The sequence below is a fragment of the Varanus komodoensis genome, unplaced genomic scaffold (assembly GCF_004798865.1).
Source record: "Varanus komodoensis strain SLA01 unplaced genomic scaffold, ASM479886v1 scaffold11, whole genome shotgun sequence".
In the NCBI taxonomy this organism is placed as follows: domain Eukaryota; kingdom Metazoa; phylum Chordata; class Lepidosauria; order Squamata; family Varanidae; genus Varanus; species Varanus komodoensis.
In genome coordinates this window covers 18,353,666-18,363,416 of record NW_025335317.1, presented here as the reverse complement: position 1 = coordinate 18,363,416, position 9,751 = coordinate 18,353,666, and positions in this window count along the sequence as shown.

The window sequence follows — 9,751 nt, the reverse complement described above, 5'->3', positions numbered from 1 at the left end:
AACCAACGAAAAATCTTCCAGAGCCTATTTCAATGTTGAGGATGACTCAGCAGAGAAAAACCAGAGCTTCTTCTGGATTCTCCATCCCAGTAAGCAGAACGGAAGAAGATGCATTTCACTGGAAAAAAGATACTGACATCTCAGTATGGTGGCTCAGAGCATCTCTCCCAGGAAGTTGGGATGCTCAATGCAGATCCCAGAGAAGATCTAGCCAAGGTTTTTCTCTGGTGGTGGTGCCCAGATGTAGGTTTCTCCAGAAGTGGTAGGGAAGTCCCAACACTGGCACCAGGAGAACTTCACCATGGAAGCTGGGAGTCTTCAATGGACCAAGTAAGCTGCTTATAAAGGGCTGTACTAGCAAGACTATGTTTTATTTTTCTTCATTTGCTTTTCTTGCTTTTTCTTTTTTTGTCATTTGCCACTGCAACACTACTCCAAACTGCTTATTGCTTTGTGCTCTGAATCTGAGCAACCTTTGTGCTATTCTGCACTTTTTCTTTCCAAATTCCTAATAAATCTCCAACTTTCAGTCTAACCTACCTCACAGGGTTTTGTAAGGATAAAATGGAGAAGAGAAGAACATCATGGTCTGCCTTGGGTTCTTTTAGAGGGGGAAAACAATAGAATATGTGAATGTAAAATAAAATAAATTAATAATAAAATGTTGAAGATGAGACACATTAGCACAGACCTTTCCAACATCTACAACGCACAGACCTTTCACAGGCAAACAAGGATTTGCATGTGTGTGGGAACCCTTAAAGAATTCCTCAGAAGAGCACTTTGCTTACTCCCCTTTTAACATGCTATTCTTTCTGCCCATTCTTCCCTTCATGGTGGCTAAAGAGCAATTAAAGAATTGACTTTTTTCCCAGTCTTCTGAAGAGCTATTAAAAAGATGGAGGGTGGCAATTCTAATTCTCCGCTGGGAGTTTATGAATGCTAACAATTAATATAGTCAGAATAAACAGCACAGGCAGCATAACTGGATGGTGAAGCTGCTCGGGTTTGTATTCACTGGGAAAAGGCAAAGCTCCCTTCCGACATGTATACTCTAATGATTGTCTGAACAGGGGCATGATTCAAATGTGTTGAGGGTTAGTTACTTGTGGACAGTGACCTTGAAACTGGGTCACAGATGGTGCGTATTATCTGTCACAAGTGACTGTGGGAACAATTGCAAGCTTTTATTTGAGATGAACAGAACAGAAGCATTGCAAGACATAATCTCTGCATATTCCATTGCAAAAGGAGCAGGCCAGTCTGGGAGGCAGTGCAGGAGATGGGTGGGTGGAGGCAGGGTGGCCGGTTGGGAGAGTGACCTGTCTCAGGGTGCTTCCAGATGGGGCTTTTCTGGTGCCAGCAGCAGCTCATGCATGGGATTTCACATGGGCTCTGTATGATCACCTCTCCCACTTGTAACCCTTCTTCCTCTTGTGACCATGAAAAAGGTAAGAAAGGTGGAATGGCTACACAATGCCTTTACTTGGTCGTGCTCTGGCAGCGAGCACCCTCTTGTTGTAGGGCTGAGCTGCGATCTAGTCTGGATTTCTGTGGGGAGGAAGTTTTCGCCTCCTCCCTGCTACGTGGTGGGGAAGTGTCCTGGATCGTGCAGCAAGGAGGCAATCCAGACCTCCTGGATTCCAGGGATGGGGTGGGCAGTCCCCAGTGACCCCAAAGCTGCCTGGATTCCTTTACTGCCAGTGGCAGTAGTGGTAAAATATTGACCTCGAAATTGTGCAGACATGGTGAGTGTGAACATGTTTGTGCCTGTGTGTGTGTGTGTGTGTGTGCGCGCGCGCGCGCAGACAAACATGCAGCTTCTGTGCCCTACTGTCACCCAATGCAGCCTTTAAGGCCAAAAGGCTTGAGTCTTCCAGCTTTAACTGATTATAGAAAAGTTGTATGCATGCACTGTCTTACTTCTGTCACTCCTGTGTTGAATTATACACTGCCCCCACTCTGCCATTGTAAAGGGCTTTTTGCAGGGCTTCCTTGGGGCTGTTGGACTGATCTTTCCTTTAGGACTGGAATCCTAGGCAGAAGTCTGTGGAATTGGATGCGAAGCGGCACTTACTTCTGAGCAAGCATGCCTAGATAATGCTTCAAGGAGAAGGGGTCGTGCATTGTGATATATAAAATACTGGGGGACTGTTTTGCACAGGTGCAAATTTCATCTGTGTGTTTCTGTACGTTTTTATGATGCCAATAGCATTTTCCCCCACATGTGTGAAATCTAATTTTTCTGTACATTGTTTTTAGCTTGTCTTATCCTGTACTTCTTTTCTCCATGATTGCATATTGCTAACATATAAAATGCACTTCAATCTTTTAATTTTTCTTTGTTTTTAGACAGAGTTCAGTTGCAAGAGAATAATGGGATGTTATTTGTAACTCCTTTTTCATGTTTAAATGCTTTGAATGCACATGTTGCAACTTGTATTACTTTCTGGACTGGCAGAATTTCTTTCTTTCTTTCTTCCTTCCTTTGTTTGATGGCTTGAACTTTTGTGAAGCTATGCATACTTACTCCAATAGAAAGCCCTACCGATTTTGGTGGAATGTGTACCCACAGAAATGTTCCTAGGACGGTTGTTTCAGTGTAAACTGCTCTTGCCTGTGGGTCTGAGAATCTAAGTCTTTTCATACTTATCTCCAGGGGCAGTCTTCCCCAGCCTGTTTTGCTCCAGATGTGTTGGACTGCATCTTCCATCATCCCCAGCCAACATAACCATGCTGGCTGTAGAAGACTGCCTAGAGGCAATGTTAGCTCCTTATATTAGTCAGGCATTTCATTTGTTTCTACTGAAAGCAGTTCATAGCCAAAAAGTTACAAAACTAAAATGATGTTCATCCATCACTTTCGATGAGGACCTTGACATCTAACGGGTTGTGAGCTGTCCACGGTGTGTCCGCAGGCAGCTGATAAGGCCGATACGGGCACGGAGTGTTCCGCCACATGTCGGGCAGACATGTGTGGGCACCACTGTTGCAATGTTTGCAACTCTGGCTTTACGGAGTGCTCGCTTCTCTTGTGCTATGGTTGTCCTTCTGGCTTCAGAAGTTTGGCAGCCTTGGTGGATCAGCGTGCGCTATGTCGATCGGTCTTGTGCCAGGGTCTCTCAGGAGGTGGTGTCAATAACCAGGGACTTGAGAGAGGCTTTCAGTGTGTCTTTGTATTGCTTCTTTAAACTAAAATAGCAAAACACTGAACAATATGTTATTCATAGAATACTTCTATAACACCTATTTGACAATAAATCCTGAAGGAAGTTACTTCTGAGTAAACATGCATAGGATTTGGCATGCCTCTGTTTTCTGTCTTCTATGTACTGTTCAGAAGTCTGTTTTTGCTTATTTGATTACTTTACTGCCATCATCTTGAAACTTGGGTTCTGCAGAGAGAATTAATGGCCCATTAACTAATCCTCTGGCACCAACATCACTAATGATAGGAGAAGAAACAAAAGAAAAGAAGAACTCACACAGCATAATGTAGTAAAATAAATATCCAAGCGTTTCTTCCCCCAGCAAGCACTTTGATAGGTACACATGGTGACATTACAATAAATTAATGTTCTGGTTGGAGGTGATGGGATCCTTGTCACCTCCCCAGGCCATCCCCAGGGAAAACTGAAACTACTAAAAGAACTTTAAGGGGGGAGCGCAGGGAGTGCTTTTCCATGTTTCTTGCTGACAGGCACAATTTTCTCTGGTTAAAGCCGAGGGCTTGCATCGGCACCATTTATACTTTGCCCTGCGCATCTTCTTCGCACGTCCCACAACTGAGCAGCACAAGTTTAGAAACAGCTGCATGACGCCTGCAAGTTCATCAACCCCAAAAGCCAGGTTCTGCTGATTAAGCTTTCTGTTGCTGGGCATCGGAGGGTTACAGCAGCTGAAGCACCTACTGCCTTTCCCCTCAGCTTGCCAGAAAGCAGTGTGCCTGTGTAACAATGGCTCTTAATTAAGAGCTAGCGCCCGATTGTGGTGAGCGCTGGGGCCGCTGCCGCGCCTGCCGGAATGAGGTTAAAGTTGCATAGCGCCCCCTTGCGTTGTTTTGTTTTACAACTTTCAGGCCGTTTGAGTGAAGCAAGAGTTCTCCAAAGCCATTCTATTTTTTTTCTGTAAGGTATTTTCTTCCATTCTTTTTCATTTTTAAACGAGCATCATAAACCCCATTGTTCTGGTAGTTGAAACCAACCCAAACTGAAGTGGCACAGTACAGAAAGCAGGAGGAGTGGGGGAACCTGCCGGCACTACACGCTCCATTGATCATTCAGGTCCATCATTGTTTTCTACATTTCCGTAATAACCATGTCAGCAGAGAAACCCAGAGGAAAGCGAGAGGCTTCAGAGGAGCTGAACCCTCCCGTTCTCCCTGTGCTCTCTTGCAGCAAAGTGATGAATTAAAGCAGCAAGGCAAACTCTGTCCTCAGCATCAGGAGATCCTAGGCAGTTTATGGCATAACTATGCATGTTGAGACAGAAGCAAGTTCTGTGACCGTGCTGCAGCCAGAGGAGAATTTATGGCTTTTTTCTGCATAAACATGCATAGGATTGCACCCTTACTTACCTATCTCTGCATCAGTGAAAAAGGAAAAATAAATCCCATGAAACTGGAACATCGGAAGTTGGGAAGACTACCTCTTTTCAGCGCACTGAAAAGTCCGCCAATATTGCAAAGGCATGAAAACAAATAAATGGTGGATACAAAGATGGTTTTGCTAAGAATGTGAAAAAGGAAAGAAAATTAAGAACTTTGTTTTTAAGTGCTGTCAAGTCCTCTCCAACTTATGGCGACCTTTGGATGAAGGCCCTCCATGACAGCCCTGCTCAGTTCTTCCAAGTTCAAGACTGTGGCTTCCTTTATGGATTCGATCCATCTCATATTTGCTCTTCCCTTTTGTTCTCTGCCTTCAACATGATTGTCTTCTCCAGCGAGTCTTGCCTTCTCATGATCTGTCTGAAGCATGACAGTCTCAGTTTTGTCTTTCATGCTTCTAGAGAAAGCTCTGGCCTGATTTGACCTTGTTTGCCTTTCTGTCCATCTTCTGATGTTAGAGGTTGGGGAGCTTGACCTGGAGGGTGCAGTGACATTCATGTCCTGCTTGCAGAATCCCCACTGGGGCATGTGGTTGCCCTCAGTGGGGAAGGAACGCTGGTCTTTACCTAGAATAACAGATTGCAATGCAAAGAGTTCATGTTTAGGGGGCTGGCTGGCTGGCCGGTCAGCCATGCCCTTTTCCAGAATATGCTATTCCATTCTGAATTCCACCCCGGTTTGTCTCCACATTTTCACCCACAATATGGAAGTTGGTCAGCATTCCATGGCCACTGAGCTTGCTCAGTCCTGCTTGGACTGTTTTGGATTGGCCCACCCCAGGGATTTTTTGGAGTCTTTTTCTCTACTTTTGGAAACTTCAACCCCCTCCCTCCCCAAGCCTGCTGATACTGCCCATTTGCACCTGGATGATGTCACCTTGGCTTTAAAAGGATCTGCTGGAGAAGACTCCTGCGAGTCCCTTGGACAGCAAGGCGATCAAACCGGTCAGTCCTAGAGGAGATCAGCCCTGACTGCTCTTTAGAAGGCCAGATCCTCAAGATGAAAGTCAAATACTTTGGCCACCCAATGAGAAGGAGGGACTCCCTAGAGAAGAGCCTAATGCTGGGAACAATAGATGACAAAAGAAGGAGGGGACGGCAGAGAATGAGGTGGCTGGATGGAGTCACTGAAGCAGTCGGTCTGAGCTTAAGTGCACTCCGGGGGATGGTGGAGGACAGGGAGGCCTGGAGAAATGTTGTCCATGGGGTCGCAATGGGTCGGGCATGACTTTGCAACTAACAACAACATTCAAATAACAAATTTGATATTATAATAGATTATTCCAGAAGAGATCTGCACAAAATTTAGATGTGGCAGATTCTGAAGAATAAGATAACCAAAGGGTTTTTTTGAATGAGGATCATAAGAACTTTGACATTTGCTTTAGCAATAAATGTCCATTTGTCCTAGTTATCAGAGACAAGTTTGAGGGAAATCGTGGCCTCTTGCAAATAGGATTATGACCCTTCTGGTGATTTTTCTGTCTGGTAGACTGCAGCTTGCTGCCTGACATGCCTTGTTGGTGGTGGCTCCTAAGCTTTGGAATCACCTTTTTTGGATGCTTTCAGACAAAGTTTTCATTGCACCAGTGCAATTCTGTTTCATTCACAGATTTTTGTTTGGTGGGGAAGACCCTGTCTTCCTCCTATAGCCCCCTTGTGTTTTTCCACTGCAGCTTCTGCCTTTATTATGCAGAAAACAGGTTGACCCATTTAAGCAAGCTCTTAGGACTCTTAGGAATGGCCTTTTTGGTTGCTTTTGATGCTAGCTCTTGTGGTGCTTCTGGATGGGCCACCCCTAGCCTTATCATCAAAAGGCATCATTTTGTGGCTATTCCATCCTTTCTGCCTTTCTGTGGTGACAGAAAAACATGGGAGAGTTACAACTGGGACCAGATATTTCCTGGAAACCAGCCCCTTCAAGGAACTTCCCACGAACAAGACATGGCACGCTTGGTTTCATCTTGTCACTGCTTGGAGTTTTATTTCTATTGTTAAAATCTTGAAATTGTACTCCACTTTGGGATCTGACATGATTAAAAAAGGGGGCTTAAAAAAACCTACCATTTCTTTTAAAAGCATGGCAAATCGCTTAAAGGAGATTTGATCTCATAAATTAAACTAACTCATGAATCAGATCTATGGAAGAAAATTGGAATCAATTCCCTTCTGCCATAACTTAAAAAGAAAAGTTGGGGAGAAAAGCATTATGACTTCCTGAACAAGATAAAGTGAGTCCTGGGGAGATTGGTTTTGGGATATCATTAGATATTTGTTTGCTGATTTTGAGCCTGGCTTGTATTTTCAGCTAGAGTTCTGATGAAACTGATGCCACATGTCAAGGAAGTGGTAAATTCGTTTGTGTGCCTGGGAGGCAGACTAGGCTGGAGATTTAAGACAATCCTGCAAGCTTTCCATGGAGCAAAGATGGGCATGTGGGCCTGCACATCCCATGTCCACCAATCTGTCTACCGCGCTTGCCTTTCCCAACCTGGTGCTTAGCAGGTGTGTTGGAATTGCAAACACACTGACTGTGGATGGTCAGAGTTGTAGCCCCTGTATGCATGCAGGGCACTAAGCTGAGGAAGGATGACTTGCCCTGTGTCCCTCCTTTGGGAAATTGGTCCCGTATTCAGGCCAAATTCTATATTTACTGCTTTTGTTTTTGTTTCAAAGCACACACAAACTGACAAGCAACCATAATGCTGGAAGAAAAGCAGGCTTGGACACCAGATCTGGAAAACACACCTGGTGCAGACGGAGGCACAAGTCAGTTTTCTGCACAGTTTTCCTGTGCCCCTCGCTGCCTTTGCCCCTCAAATCATAGCTTGCTGTTTCCAGCACATTTAGGAGCAAACAGAAGCAAGGGGTGTTTTCAAAAGCAACCTCCCCAATCTGAGAACTACGGCACCTAATGAAAGATGGAGCTCAAGCATGAAACCATTAGACTGGCAGCAAGGTCCAAGACTCTGGTGTTGCCCTTCTTAACCTGGTACCCTCCCAGATGAGTGGCCTACAGCTCCCATCATCTCAGTCAGCTCTAGCAGCTGGCCTGTGCTGGGAGAGTGCTGTGCTGGTGCTGGTCTGTGCTGGGAGAGCAGAATGAAGGAGAACTGGTGGCCCTGAGGCCTCGTACAAACATAGGGGTAGATCCGGAGGTAGGCACACGCAACAGTGCTGGGAGAAGCAGATTCCCTGCCCAATTTTCCCAGGGGTAGCCCCCTAAAATACTGCACAGAACTCTTGGCCACCCTCTTGAATGGTGCAACCTGGAATGGAGGCACCTTCCATAAACAGATCCCTTCTATCAATAAAAGACATTACAAGGAAGGGCTCTCTTAACCTTGGTGAGCTTAAGGCTAGACCCTGTGCTCCCTCACCCACCTCTTCCCCTCTTGGGAGTGAGTCTCTCTCTTCCCATCTTAACTGTGGCGAAACAGGAAATCCTTGGCTATGGAATGGTGAAACCCTAAGCAGGCGTACTGCAAAGTAAAGCTCTCTGTATTCAGTAGGACTTATTCCCCGAGTGTAGCATCACAGACAAAGTTAACCAGATTCCTGTGTAGGCACAAGATTTGTAACCTGGCTGATTAAGAATGAAGAATGAATTCAGCATTCTAAAGATATGGCCCCATACATACTTAGACAGGAAAAAGTTCTATACTTCCACGCATTCCCCAGTCAGCCAAACAACATGCAGCACAGGAGTCATAAAAAGATAAAGCTAGATCTACAAAATATCAGAGAGAAAAGAATACAGTATAAGTCCAAAGAATGGTTTGAGACCTGGATAACAAATACATGGCTTTGCAAGTGTCATTGAACTACAGTTTCCATCATCCTTCACCACTGGCTCCACTGGCTAGGGCTAATGGGAGCTGTGATCCAATCACAGCTCACACTTCCCACCCCTGGTCTGAGGAATTATGGTTTTTAGTTGCTTATTTATCTATTTATTTTTGAAATGTATAAACCACTCTTCCTCTACAGGTGGTCTGTATAGCATCAGTGCTATTACATTCCAGGAGCTAAGCAGGTCTCAGTCTGCTATTGCCTGGGTAGAAAATGGCTTGGGAATCCAGTGAAAGATGCACTCAAAAGGCCAAACTATGCCATCTGTAATGTGAAATTTGCCTCTTCGCTTTCTGAAGTGAAACAAATGGATATAATCAAGGAAAATAAAGGCCAGGGATATAGAACCGTCTCAGAGGGGATGGGGTGGACCTTCACCCACCATCACTCCATAGGCTGGATGATATCAGGGATGGGGGGCTACAGCTCCAGGCCCTGGCCCAAACACTAGCTGGACCTCCCCCAGCTGGCCCACTGGCTGGAGAACCGCTTTGCTGTGCACAGCCTTCCAGGATGGGGGAAAGCCCAAGTGAAGCAAAGCTGGGAACCCAATGGTGGCACTGGCTGGACAAGAACTCCTTCAGCTGGGAGCTTAGTTAGGTGGCTTCACCTATCCCGAATCTTCCCCATTGGGTATAGCATGAAATGCAGTAAGTAGAATCCCTTTTCATCGACTGGAGACCAAAGTGGGAGTCGGGGTGGAGGAAGGGATAAAGAAGGAGCCTCCACTTGCTAGAAGTTCCACATCCCTGATGTAAATGAAAGCTGCCTTTTGAAATCAGGAAAATAAACAAAAATCTTCGTACACTGTACAAAGCGATGTATAGCTCCAGTGTGGTGGGTACCTGGCACAGACACATCTATTGGAACAGCCGCGTACATTTGATCACATCTTGGGAGGAACATGTTCTCCATGTACAGCATTTGCTGCAAAGAAGCGACATCCACATAGGAAAACTGAACACCACTGAGTCATGAGCTTTGGAAGGTGGCCTGCCAGGGGTGGCAGTGGCTAAGGCAGCTTCTTCCATCTAATCAATTCCATGTTGCTTCCTCCATTTCCCAAATCCCTTTGCAAAGGCAATAATTCCTCTTTCTAGTCACTCGCAGAGAAAGAGGCATTAAAGGTGATCAGCAGAGTGTGAACAGTCGATCTTTTTCTTACCTGTTTCAGATTACTTTGTGAGTGAGTGTGTGCCTGCATGTAGTGGCCTAGAGAGAAAATAGATTCCTTCTTTCTTTTTGGCTAAGGTTTTCCACCTCTCCATAATGCTGACCTTGTCTATGTTCCTCT